The sequence below is a fragment of the Medicago sativa genome, chromosome 1, assembly GCF_051527215.1.
Source record: "Medicago sativa cultivar Bolivia chromosome 1, Bolivia_mono, whole genome shotgun sequence".
In the NCBI taxonomy this organism is placed as follows: domain Eukaryota; kingdom Viridiplantae; phylum Streptophyta; class Magnoliopsida; order Fabales; family Fabaceae; genus Medicago; species Medicago sativa.
Window position 1 is genome coordinate 66,400,308 of NC_140749.1, and position 14,010 is coordinate 66,414,317.

Here is a 14,010-nt window from a genome sequence, read left to right on the forward strand (position 1 = left end):
ACAACGATGTAAAAAAAAAGTTTCGCGTATTGTTATGACTGAAAAGTGCATCAATTAAAAGTCAATGGCAGGAGGATCTGCTTATATAGAAATTGCATGTCCTGTAATGACCAGTACGCCTTACAAAGAAGTTAAAAAAAAACGACTTCCAAACAATACGCATCTTTAGTTTTCTAAATTATAGCAACAACAATTCTAAAACATAACCAATGATCATACTTTATGAAAAATTTCACGATACACAACATTTGAGTCTCCTTACAAACATTATTATCTTCATCCAAGATGAGCAGCTTCAAACCTTTTTTAGAAGTAACTCGACAGACAGCGACATAAAGTTGTCCATGAGTGAACACAGGCTTAGGAAGATAAATTCCCACTCGAGCTAAAGATTGACCCTGACTTTTATTTATTGTCATTGCAAAACAAAGCGTCAATGGAAATTGTCTGCGCCGGAATTTGAAGGGTAGTCCTGGATCACTCAGAATAAGATTCATCCTGGGTATGAATACCTTGGTACCTGCCCCTTTTCCTGTAATTACGGTAGCAGGTATCGTGCTCTTCCCTAGATGTGTAACTGTTAGCCTCGTACCATTACACAGTCCATTGGCCTGATCGATGTTTCTCATCAGCATAACGGGACATCCCACCCCTAGTTTCAACCGGTGATTTGAAATTCCAGAGCTCTTAATACCATTAAGAAATTCTGTTGTGAACCACTCGCTCTGGACATTAGAATTTTTTTTCCGATCGAAAAACATAATCAGAGCTTAAATACTCTTTCTCTTCACCTGGAATAAGTGACACCATATATTCGTCAACATGCTCAACTGAATCAAGCGTTGGTGCGAGTATTCCCCATTCTTGGAAAAATAGCGGGTCACCAAGGTTATCATTCAAATTGGGATACACAAAGTCTATAAGTGACATCAACAGATTTGTTGTGTCTGATATGAGCAAATCTTTAAGAATTTCTACCTTCATTTCACCATTCTCATCCGAAGCGTTGTTGCCGTCTCCAATTGAGAGTATCCACTTGCCAAAATTAGCAATTTCTTCATGCTCTGCAGGTACCGAAGATGCACCCAATCTCATATTAACAGTAAGCCTCAACACATTACAATAAGCCCATATCTTTGATGAATTGACTGAGGCATCAACAATATCCTGCCTCGTTCCTTTTCGGACAACAGACAATATCTGCCTGAAATCACCACCTAAAACTACTGTCATTCCACAAAAAGGTCTAAAATCGTTTAGGGGATCAATCTTGGACATGATATCATGCAATAATCGGTCAACTACCTCAAAACACCATTGGTGCATCATTGGAGCCTCATCCCAAATTATCAACTTTGCAGCACGCACCAGGTCTGCCCTGCGACTATCCTTTTCCATCGCAAGCGATGTTGCCTCATTAATCTCAATAGGGATTGCCAGCATCGAGTGTGTGGTTCTTCCACCGGTAATAGAAGAGTCGCTATACCGCTGGATGCAGAATTCAATACAAATAACCCCTTCGATCTAACAGCAGCCGACAATGTTTTCCACATAAAGGTTTTTCCAGTACCACCGTAACCATATAAGAAAAAGAATCCACCGTCGTCAGAACCAATAGACTCCATGATCTTGTCATGCACACATCTTTGTTCATTAGTAACATATCCGTGTGTTTCTTTTCCAGTTCATCTTTGTCGTAATTTAGCTCATCAACGATAAGCTTGTTTGTGAAAGTTGGCATGTCTGCTGCGTTTGACTTGTGCATAGATTTGAAGTCAGTAAGCGACTGTCCGTTTTCCTGAAGCAGCATTTCAATTTCAATCAAATACAGGTTCTTCAAGTCATCGTCACCTATACGCAGATCTGCATATTAAATGTAAAGTCACAAAATTAATATTAACACCTAAAGAAAAATGATAGTAAGAGAATATATGCAATGCAACGGAAAAAATGACATTAAAGTTATGACTCAATTCTTAATCGAAAAAAGATTCTTTCAGCTTAACTCAAACTAAAAAAATAAGCTTATTAGTAAAGGATTTCCCAAGCCATTATTTATTTAACGCGAAAATGAATAGATATAGGAACTGCTACAAAATGATGTCATGAATGCTCACTAATCTAGATAACATGAAAAATTAATCAATTAAAGAACAGGAAATGTGAACAAATTAATCAAGATATACATAGTGGAAAACTATATATGACAGTTTTGTGGCATTGACAGTAGGTCCTGCATTAAACGTATGATGTTTGTATTATCAATGGGTGTGTCGGTGTCAGTTTTACGCTGCTATTACGTGATGTAGCCGCTGGCTGGGAGGCTTCTGTGTGTGCACTAAAGATCCTATGTAAATCTACTTTCATTTTTAATTTCACTAAGATAATAAATAAAACGTTGTTAACCCTTTACCGCTGATTAAGGATCCATTTCCTAAAAATAAATACCCATTCATTACCAAAAAAAATTTGTTAATAAAAAAATATTTATGAGTTGATTATTGTTTGTATAATATTACGAAGTTTACTCCGCTAATTTTTTTTTTACCAAAAATGGTAACAATCACATTTGGATTGAATCCGTGTGAGACGCAAGAAAATATAAAGTTTTTTTTAATTGTTTTTCCTAAAAAAAAAAATTGGTATACGCAAATTTCACTATTGTAAACAAATAAAAAATAGCTTCATTTTTTTTTCAATGAAAAACTAATTGAATTTTTTATCACTTATTAATCATGTTTCAAAGGCAACCATCAAATTAACACCATTGTTTGATTTCTCAACCAATCAAATGGAGTCATGTACTCTTTGCCTTAACTTTCTACCTTTGAAGTCCGGATACTCCAAAATGGAGACGTACCCGTACCAGATACGTATCGGATATCGATACTTCATGGATATTCGCGGATACGTATCCACGAAGTATCGGAATTAATTATTTTATTTTTTAATAAATATTTTATCGGATACTTATGTGATACTTCACAGATACACAAGGATACTTCTAAGATACTTCACAGACACGTATCCTAGAAAAAGATGAAGAGTAAAAAAGTGAGACAATGTTGTAAAAATTCATTATAGATGTATATGACTCAATTTTATATATGCATCAATAGAATTGTTTCTCGATGAAACACTTAAAATTATACTTTTATGGATGAACGTAGCGAGAGATGTGATTCAGTTAATCAACATTAGATAAATTTTGTGTTGAGTTCTTTTAATGTTGTTTCTCTCAATATCCCAACATATGAAAATGTAATATGGTTTATAAGAAAGCTTTCAAAAAATATTATTTTGATCACATGTATTATTTTTAAAAAATTGTAACTTTTATAATAATACAATAATGAAGAGTAATCAATGTTAATTTTCTTCAAGTATTTTACATACATATAAGTTTTATTATAAATTTTTGTTAACGTATCCTAACCGTATCGTATCCTAAATTTAAAAAAAATTGCGTATTCACGTACCCGTATCGTATCGTACCGGCACCTATATCCGTATCGGGGCTTCATAGCTTTCTACCAATTAGAGTAACTAAATCATCATAGGTTTCAATCATACACGTAATTGTTAACAAGTAAATCAATATATATATATATATATATATATATATATATATATATATATATATATGTACAACAAATATAACTTTCTAACATGCAAAATCTTAAATGTTTTTCTGCTCAACTTTCAACTAGCATGGTGACGTGACATTTTTTTTCTTAGGCTTTCATTTTCATTTTTTTTTCGTTTCTCAAATATGAAACGTATCATTGATGTCATTACAAGAACCATTGAATTGCTTCTAAAATGCAAGGACCATTGAGTACGAGTATATGATATAACATAATGAGTATGTGTAACATTCCAATTTGAGTATTAAGAATTTAAAACTTTTACAACTCAAATGGAGTTTTACTTTAAGATTTCAACTTAAAACTTCATATAAATGACTTTGAATAACTTTATTTAGAAGAAAGATTTACAAAATATTTACTTTTACATAAAAGACACCTTTAAAAATACAACGAATAATGAGACCCTAAACTAGACTCTACTGTGATCCGGCCTCTGATGATACTTTGAAAATTACTTATACCTGAAAAATAGAAATAAACGTGGGGTGAGGGTATGAGTGTATGTAATTGCAAGGACCTTTGAATTGCTTCTAAAATTGAATTAATTCAAATTATTTCTGGTCAATTTGTTTTGATAAAAAAAAAGGATCCTAAAAATATGTCAGATTATATAGTTGATTTAATTATAATGCTATGAAGAGTATCATTTTATTTTTCTACGAAAAATGCAAAATCATCTTAGCATTTAATGAAATATCAATTGTCTAATTGAATGTATTTATTGGTTTTCTTTGATTGTGTTTTTCAGATGATGTTAGAGGTTCTTGGTACAAACTCAGATGAAGAAGAAAAAAAATTAATTTTGTTTTGAGAAAGAAAGAAAAATTAATCTAACAACTAATTATTAAAATTTGCCATTAAAAAGCCTTTGTTTAATAGGATATATTTTTTCTTAATTAAATACATTAAATATATATAACTTTTACCCTATGATGATCAATAAAATCTTATGTCTTTCATTTTAAATAGTATTCTAGACATTTTTTAAATTAAAAATAGAAAATAATTGATGTTTTAAGGATCTTTTCTAATAAATTTTCTTAAGAAAAAAATTTATGGAGAAAAAAAAAGGAGACGTAAACCTAATCTGATAAAAATTTAGGGACATAAATCGAATCCAAGAAAAGAGCTAACATGAACTAAGTTGTATAATCACATTAGGTTAAGAACAACCACATTAATTAACAATGCATCTTCATCAAAATCCTTAAGACATTAGATATATGGATCATCTCATTTATATGTTTATCCTCATCTACTGATGCATTCAATGTGAAACTTTAACTCACATATGACACATTAGCACCACTTAGTGTGATTTAATGGATGAAGGTTTATGCTCATTTCTTTCATGAGAAAAGAGAAAGTAAATTAGGAAATGAAAGATGATAAAAAAAAATTGAACATGAGAGAAATGATAATGAATATCTCCGCAATCAATACATCATAGAGTTCAGAGTTATGACGAAGCCTACAATGAGTTGGGTCATTACATTTGTCTAAGAGAAACCCCACAAATGAGATTGACACCACATCTTCATTCAAAACCTTTAGACATTAGGTATATTGGACATCTCATTTATATGTTTCTCAATATTTACTCTTGCATCAAATGTAAAAGGTTAACTCACACATGTCACATTAACTTATTCTCTCTAAGGGTGAGAATCTTGGTGTCTATGATTTGACGAAATATCCAACTAAGATTGGAGACACAACCTGTAAAAAAGATGGGTTGGTGGCATTTTAATAGAGGGGCGTTTTTACCCATTTCTTTCATGAGAAGAGCGTAAGTAAAATAGAAAAAGAAAAAAGATGAAAACAAAATTTAAACATGAGAGAAATGGTAAGGGAAAATAACGAGTTTTTGATAATTTATGAGTTTGTTGATGAAGTTATAAATTATTGGGTAATTTTTCTACCTAATATTAGAATCATTAAAAAAATGTCACATAAATTTAAAATCTAATAAATGTGTATTTTGTCAACTCATCATAACACATCTACATGTTTCCTTTTTCAGATCCTCCAAAGACCAAAAGTGAAGGAATTTTAGATATTGCTTTCACCAAAAAATAATTCCATCAAAGTGAATGACATCAAAAGTTTAAAATGTAAGATAATAACATTAACACAAATGACACCTAAAAATTAACAAAAACAAATCATTGTAATGCTGGGACTTCCTATGAAGCTTACATTGAATTATATTCAACATCAGACTAAAAGAAATCACACAAATGAGATTGACACCACATTTTTATCCAAAATCTTTAGATACATGTATATGAGTCATTTCACTTATAGGTTATTCATCATCTACTCTTCCATCTATTGTAAAATTTTAACTCATATCAAACACATTAACATCTCTCTGTCTCTGTCTCTGTCTCTGTCTCTCTCTCTCTCTCTCTCTCTCTCTCTCTCCCTCTCTGTCTCTCTCTCTCCCGCTCTCTCCCCCCAATGTGTGACTCTGTGTCCTTAATTATGTGACATACTACATAGTCAAATAAGGTCAAATTGAGGCACAACGTGGTCAAAAAGGTGGATTGATGTAATTTAATGGATTGGGGTTTATGTTTCTATCTTTCATGAGAATAGAGATAAAAAAATTAGAAAAAGAAAGAAGATCATGAAAAATAAATTTGAGATTAAGAGATGTGATAGTGGTAAAAAAAAAAAAAAGAATTGTGTGTTTTGTCCATGAGGTTATAACAAATAGAGTGATTTTATAGTAATTTTATCGGTCTATTGAAGGAGTTTGAGATATTTGGGTAATCAATTTACCAAAAAATTAAACTCAATTAAAAATACGCCACAACATTTAAAAATGTTCAATAAACATGTATTGTGTCAACTCAACATAACACATCAACGTTTTTCTATCGTGAAATCCCAACGAAGACCAAAACTGAAGGAAGTTAAATATTGCATGAAAGCGAACAACATCAAAAAAACTTCAATTTAATATAAAAATTACACAAACAACGTTGAAAAAACTAACAAAATAATTCATCAAAATGTTTAGAGTTTCATGGCCACCTACAATGAGGTAGATCATCACAAAGCACACAACTGAGATTGACACCACATCATCGCCCAAAACCTTAAAATATTATGTATATTGGTCATCTCACTTATATGTTTTTAAAGATCTACTTGCATATATTGTGGAATTTTAAGTCACAATTGACACTTTAACATATCTCCCATAAGCGTGAGACTCTTGCGCATGAGGTCTGGTGACATAGCCAAATAAAGTCAACAAGAGGCACAACATGGTAAAAAAAATGGGTTGATAGTGTTTTGATGGACGTAGGTTTATGATCATCTTTCATAAAAAAGAGAAAGGAAAAAAAAAATTGATAAGGCAAAAGAAAAATGACATAAGAAAGAATAGTGCCCAACTAAGTTGGAGCCCCACTCTAATCTTTTGCCAATTGCTCATATATATTATTAAAAAAAAAGGAAAAAATACATAAAAACTGGGGGACATAAAACCTGACCCAGTTAAACCATGTGAATCAGCCCTAACGGGTGGTAATACATCAATAAGAACAACACACAATATTCAACCCTAATCAATTCTAACAAACGAATCAATCAGGCCTATAATTTGGCGAATGAAACGATCGTCAACACGAATTTGGATCACGTACCATCAACTCCCTGCAAAGCAACAAGCAATAACGACTCTTTCGAGTCCACATAGTCCCATTTCAATCTACGAAACCACAGACATTTGATAGGGGAGTGGCTTCGACCGCCAACATGGAAATTAGCAAAACCACACACACCAACCATTACTGCGATCATCAGCATAATAACAACCATTTCTGGCTCAACAACGGTACCGCAATCACCTTCAAAGAAAGTGAACCAGAGACAAAATATCGTATGCGATATGGTTTATGAACCGACAGCCAACACATATCAGATTCACGTACCAACCACCCCTGCAACCAAACAGCAAGCATCACAACCCTCTCGAGCTTCCAAATCCACGCCTAACATTTACACAACGTTGAAGGTGAAAGACACAGAACAGAGACTCCCATAAAAGAAACTTGCTGAAACATGAACCAGTCTCACCGTAACATGGCTTCCGACAGCAACACACACGCAGCGGCCGCAAGAAGCAAAACGAAACAGATGCAAACCGAAACACCAAATCCAGCAAAGAATAGATCTACAGGAACCCAGTTACGGCGGCACGATTTGAACGAATCCAAACCGTCGGCGCTACCTCCGGACCAACACACGGTGCGCCTAGAGCCTGGACTCCCGACGAAGCCACCGAGAGAACAGAGAGGCGATGCGGATGGCTTACCCATCGTCGCACCACCAACCACCACCATCTACATCTTGACGGCGGAGATTTGGAAGGAGAGGAGGACGGCGCGTTTCAAACTGATCAGAGAGAGAAGGCTGCGATTTCAGAGAGAGAAGGCGCGAGGGGCTTTTTAGTTAACTATGATTTCCAAAATATATTTAAAGATAATAGAAATGATAAAGGAAAAAAGTAGTGTGTGTTTTATTCATTGAAGTGTTAGGAATATAGCGGGTTACTGTTAATTTTATGATATAGTTGAAGATTTATTAGTAATTATTTCACCCAAAAAGATAATCAATTAAAAAAATATTACATCATTTTTAAATGTCTGATAAGCATGTGATTTTTTTTTGAGGGAGATAAGTATGTGATTTGTTAACTGAACATAACACGTCTACATTTTTCTATTACTAGATCCCACCAAAGACCAAAAGTGAAGGTATTTAAAATAGTAGAGATTGGATATTTTTTTTTCTTTCATGAGAGTGAACATCTAAAAACTTATATTTAATATAATAAAATTAAACTAATGACATCCAAAAACTAAAAAAAAAATAGTTCATCATAGTGTTTGGAGTTTTGAGCGAGCTTGCAATGGATTGATCGTCACATTTGACTAAGAGAAACCCCAAAAATGAGATTGACACCACATCTTCACACAAAACCTGAAAGACATTATGTATATTGGTCATCTCACATTCATGTTTCTCAATATATACTTTTGCTTCCAAGGCAGAAGTTTAACTCACACATGACACATAAACATATCTCTATTATGTGTGAGACAGTCCGTATTTCTGATCTGGTGAGAGAGCCAAATATGATCAGAGACATAACATGCTAAAAAATATGGGTTGGTAGTGGTTTTATAGAGAAATGTTTTTGTTCCTTTCTTTCATGAGAAATGAGAAAGTATATTAGAAAAATAAAGAAGACGAAAAAGGAATTTTAACATGAGAGAAATGAAAAGAGAAACAAGTAAGGAGTGATTGTTTTTCTCTAAGATAATAAAGTATATAATGAGTTATTGGTAATATTATCCATTTATTGAAGGAGATAAGAATTAATCTGTAATTATCTTACCAAAATATTAGACTCATTAAAAAAATGGCACAACAATTTAAAATTTCTAATAAACATGTATGTATTTTTTATCTCAACAAAACACATCTACATTTTACTATTGTCAGATTTTACCAAAGATCAAAAGTGAATGAATCAGATATAACAGAGGTTGAATAATTTTTTGACATTTAAGATAAAAAATTAAACAAAACGACATTCAAAAACTAACAAATAAAAATATCACAACGTTGGAACTTCTGTGAGAGTCAAAATTGAGTTGTATGATCACATTAGGTTAACAGCAATCACACGAGTGAGCTTAACATCACACCTTCATCCAATGTCTCAAGGCATTACAACATGGATCATATTATTTATTTGTTGGTCACATCTACTCTTGCATACAATGTGAAATTTTAACTTACACTTAACACATTAACATCTCTCCATTAAGTGTCAGACTCTCCGCGTTCGTGATCCACCACCTAGAACACTCCCGCTCCCCTACAACGTTGAACCATGATATCATACCACAGTTGGACTTTCTGGAGAAGCCAACAATAATGTGGATCAACTCATCATAGAAAGGGCAACCACACGGTGAAAATGAGACTACATATTTTCATCCAAAAATTTAAGGCTTAAGTATGAGTTTTTCACTCTTTTGATGTTCAACCTGTACTCTTTCATCTAATGTTGAACTTTAACTGACTTTTGCTACATCGCAATATTGGGCCCGTTTGTTACGGATTAAAATAAAAGTGATTTTGATATAAAATAATTTAGAGATTATATTTTAGAGATTATATGAAAAATCAGAATCTATTTTGCGTTTGTTTACTGTAATAAAAATCACTTTTTTTAAACAAATAATCTAGTTTGTTTGGATACAACTATATAAAAGGGATTTTTTGTTACAAAATTAGTTCAATCTTTTAAATTATATTTTCTCTCTCCTCTAAAAAAAATCTATTTTATTTTAAGCTGCTCCTAACAGCTTCTCATTTGAAGCTGTTTTTAGATTATTTTTAGATTCTGATTTTTTTAAAAATCTGTAACAAACGGATGCAAAACTCTTAAAAGTGATTATTTGTTTAAAAAAAGTGATTTTTTTTCTTAAAAAAGCTATAACAAACGGGCTCATTATCTCTTAAGTTTGACGGAATTCTAGCCCGTGCTTGGCACGGGTTTCCATGCTAGTTGAGTAAATAACAGAGTCCATGGAAGAAAAATCTACATGGCTTCTTCTCTTTCCCTTTCCATCTAACCCATCTCCTTCTGTTTTCTTATGACCTCGTCTTTGTCTCCTTATGTTAACCATCCCACCTTTGTTTTATTCAAATCTAAAAGAAAATGTTTTCATTGGGTTTTGTTTTTGGAGTGTCGTAATTGAAAATCTATATAAACATTCAATATAGCAAACAAATTAAACAACATAAGAAGAACAAAATTGGGAGGAGGGTCGACAAGAAAATTGAAATTGGATCTTTTCTTAAGCTAATATATCATGTTTGTGTTATTGCTGCATAAGCATACCATCAGAGGTTGGGTTAAATTTGGGAGGATAATTGATAGACAATTTTCTGCTTTTCAATTGGTGAAAGCAACAAAACTGACGAGACTGGATTTGTGATAGGTTATGCAGAGAAGATGAACGATTAAAATCTGATTTAATTACAAAAATAAAATAAAATAAACGGTAAAGATGAATCCAGTTACCAGGTAAAATCAACTAAAAAAGTGGATGACATGGCTACTTATGATTGGGTGTGTTAAAAGAGAGTGTTAGTGGGTGTGACCCTAGCATTTCTCATTTACTAAGGGGCACCCAATGTTGACGGAGATGGATTTCTGAATTATGTTTTAATCATGATAATAGTTTAATTATATTTCATTGAAAAATAAGTTAAAATATATCATTGATTAAAAAGATAATTTTCTCATTTAATTATAAAGTGTTCACAATCTGCATCCCATTGGTATAAAAAAAAGGGAAATGTTAACGAGTACTTCCAGGGCACTCTTTAAGCATCTTTAATACTACCTCCGTTCCTTTTTAAGTGTCACTTTTTAATATTTTACACAAACCAAGACACTCAATAAATGTTACTTTTTCTTATACAATAATCTATACTTTTACTATAATAGCCTTAGTCATTTAATATCTTATTTCATATATTTCTCTCTCCACAATAAATAACTAAGGGTAATGTTGGTAAAACAACATTTATTGTTGCATTGAACTTTGAAAGTGACAGTTAAATAGGAACAAAAATTTTCTCCAAAAGTGACACTTAAAAAGGAACGGAGGGAGTAGTAAGTTTTTACAAAAATTTGTGTAATCAATGCATTGGAATTTGTAACATTTGACTTTTTTAAGGAATATTTTCTAAATGGGTCATGTTAACTTGTGCCCTTAGGGCACAAGTTAAGAAGCTTAAAAGGGAAATTAAAAATAAATTTTATATTGAAAATATAACTTTTGCAACTTTTAAGACATTGAATGCACAAGTTTCAAGAAAAACTTTCTACATTTGCCTTTTTAACTTATGCCCTAAGGGCACTACTTAACATTTCCTTTTCTAAATTTAGGATCTTTAAAGAATGCTCCGGTGACACTCTTTAACAAAAAAAAAAAAATACATAAGAATCATTATATGAAGAGCTATAAAAAATAACCTCAAAATCCTCCAAAATCAAGATGATTCCATTCATGGACAATGAGGGAACACAACAGGCGAAAAAGAAACTTGAGAAAAAAATATGAGTCAACATTATTAATTATTTTCTTAATAACCATTTAAAACATAATATGACATCTATTGTATGATCGATGGAGGAGGTATTTTTCCATGGTCACAAAACCAAATCAATAATATTTGGACACACACATAAAAAGATTCTCTTCAAAATATTCAATCATTTTTTTTTTTATCAATTTCCTCTTTATTATTAAAAAAATACTTTTTTATGTGTGCGTGACCAAACACTTTTTCTTTGGTCCTGTGACCATATTAGAATTTCTCCCGATGGAGTATTATTTATTTATTTTTTTTGACAAACCCGATGGAGTATTATTAACCGGTGGGAATAAGAAAAGAAAAAAAAAGGCTAAATTAATCCAATGGTCCCTCAACTAATTACCAGTTTTCATTTTGGTCCCATAAGTCTTAAAATCATCATTTTGGTCCTTCAACTTATGGGACCAAAATGAAAACTGAGAATTAGTTAAGGGACCATTGGATTAATTTAGCCAAAAAAAAAATACTAATGGTCAACTTTTTTTAGGAGACGCACTAATTGTGATTTTTTGTTTTGAAATAAAATTGCTTATAGCATTTCATTAATAATAATATTCTCGATACAACTTGGGATAACATAATAAGTAGAGGGACTAGCTAAGGAAGTGGCTTCTCTAGCCAAAGCATGAGCCGCCGCATTCGCTTGTCGCCTAATAAACTCGACCCTGGAGTTTGCAAAAGAAGATGAAAACAGCTCTCTACAAAGCCTTGATAATGCTTCCGAAATCGGTAATATCCGTATTGCGGGAATGGAACGCATCTCGTGTAACTTTTGAATCTAGTTCGAAATCAATGTTATCGAACTGCATATCTTGCATCCATTGGAGAGCATGAAGAAGACCCAAAGCTTCACCAATTGCTACTGGTAGAACATGATCATAATGTAGCTGTCTGGCTAGCACGAAAGTACCAGTATCATCTCGCAGATACACGCCAATACCAGTTCGCTTAAACCTTTCCGAGAAAGCCGCGTCTATGTTGCACTTAAATCTCCCAATACTAGGCGGCATCCACTGCTGGTTGACAGCATCAGTAGCAGCCAATTGCTGATGCAAGGCTTGCTGTGCTTGCGTGACAGAAGGTGCTTGCTGTCCAGCTCTTTGCAGCCGCGCGCAAGGCAGATTTCTGTTAGCTTCCTGCCAATCTTCCATTACGGTACAAGCTCTATCAACAACAGTAGAACTTAGCTCATTAACGTCCTCCCAAATCTTCAAATTTCGGTGTTTTCAGAGGCTCCAACAAAGTGCAGCAAAGCATTGTTGAAGATGTGTAGGCAGATTTTGAAACAGATGGAAAATAGCATTTACGGCTGAGTTATTATTCAGAACTGCGTCGTGGACAGCTTGCCATATCTCCGCTGTATTCCACACCTGAATAGCAAAAGGACACTCAAAGAAGATGTGATTCAGGTCTTCATGTTCATAACTACAGCTAGCACACCGCGTCGGGCACGAAACCCCTTTGTCTTGCAACCGAACTCTGGTGGGGAGACAACCCCGACACATGCGCCAAATTAAATTCTTAATTTTTGGCGGAACCTTCAGGCGCCAAATATCCTTCCAATTAACTGGATGTCGGAGATGAGAAACGTCGACAAGCTCCTCCACACACAATCTATACGCGCTTCGGACTGAATAACAACCATTCCTCTCCACTTTCCAAACCAACTGATCATGTTGAACTTGATCAAACAAAGGTGTCTGCAGAATAGCATCAGCCACATCATTGCTGAAAACCTGCTGAATTAAAGGCACATTCCACTCCTTACTGTGATCAGAAATCAAACTACTAACTTTAAAGTCACGAACATAGTGGCCTCCATTAATATTCCCATCGATATGCTTACCATTAGAGAGCCAAGGAGCATCAAGAATAGGAATGTTATCACCAGAACCTATACACCATCTTGCCCCACCGCGCACAATAAAACGGGCGCGAAGTATACTACGCCACACATAACTCGGGTTGTGACCTATGGTAGCATTCAAAAAAGATTTAGACGAAAAGTACCTAGCCTTAAAGATACGAGAGACAAGCGAGTGAGGCTCCGTAAGAAATTTCCAGCCTTGCTTACCCAACATCGCAAGATTGAAAGCTGAGAGATCTTTGAAACCCATACCACCATGTGTTTTATGCATCGATAGCTTTTCCCAACTCAACC

General features: G+C 33.5%; 1 pseudogene; it reads right to left on the bottom strand.

Moving 5' to 3' along the window:
- Positions 1 to 213: 213 nt before the first annotated feature.
- On the bottom strand, positions 214 to 1,645 carry LOC146956540 (uncharacterized; annotated as a pseudogene).
- Positions 1,646 to 14,010: the final 12,365 nt, after the last annotated feature.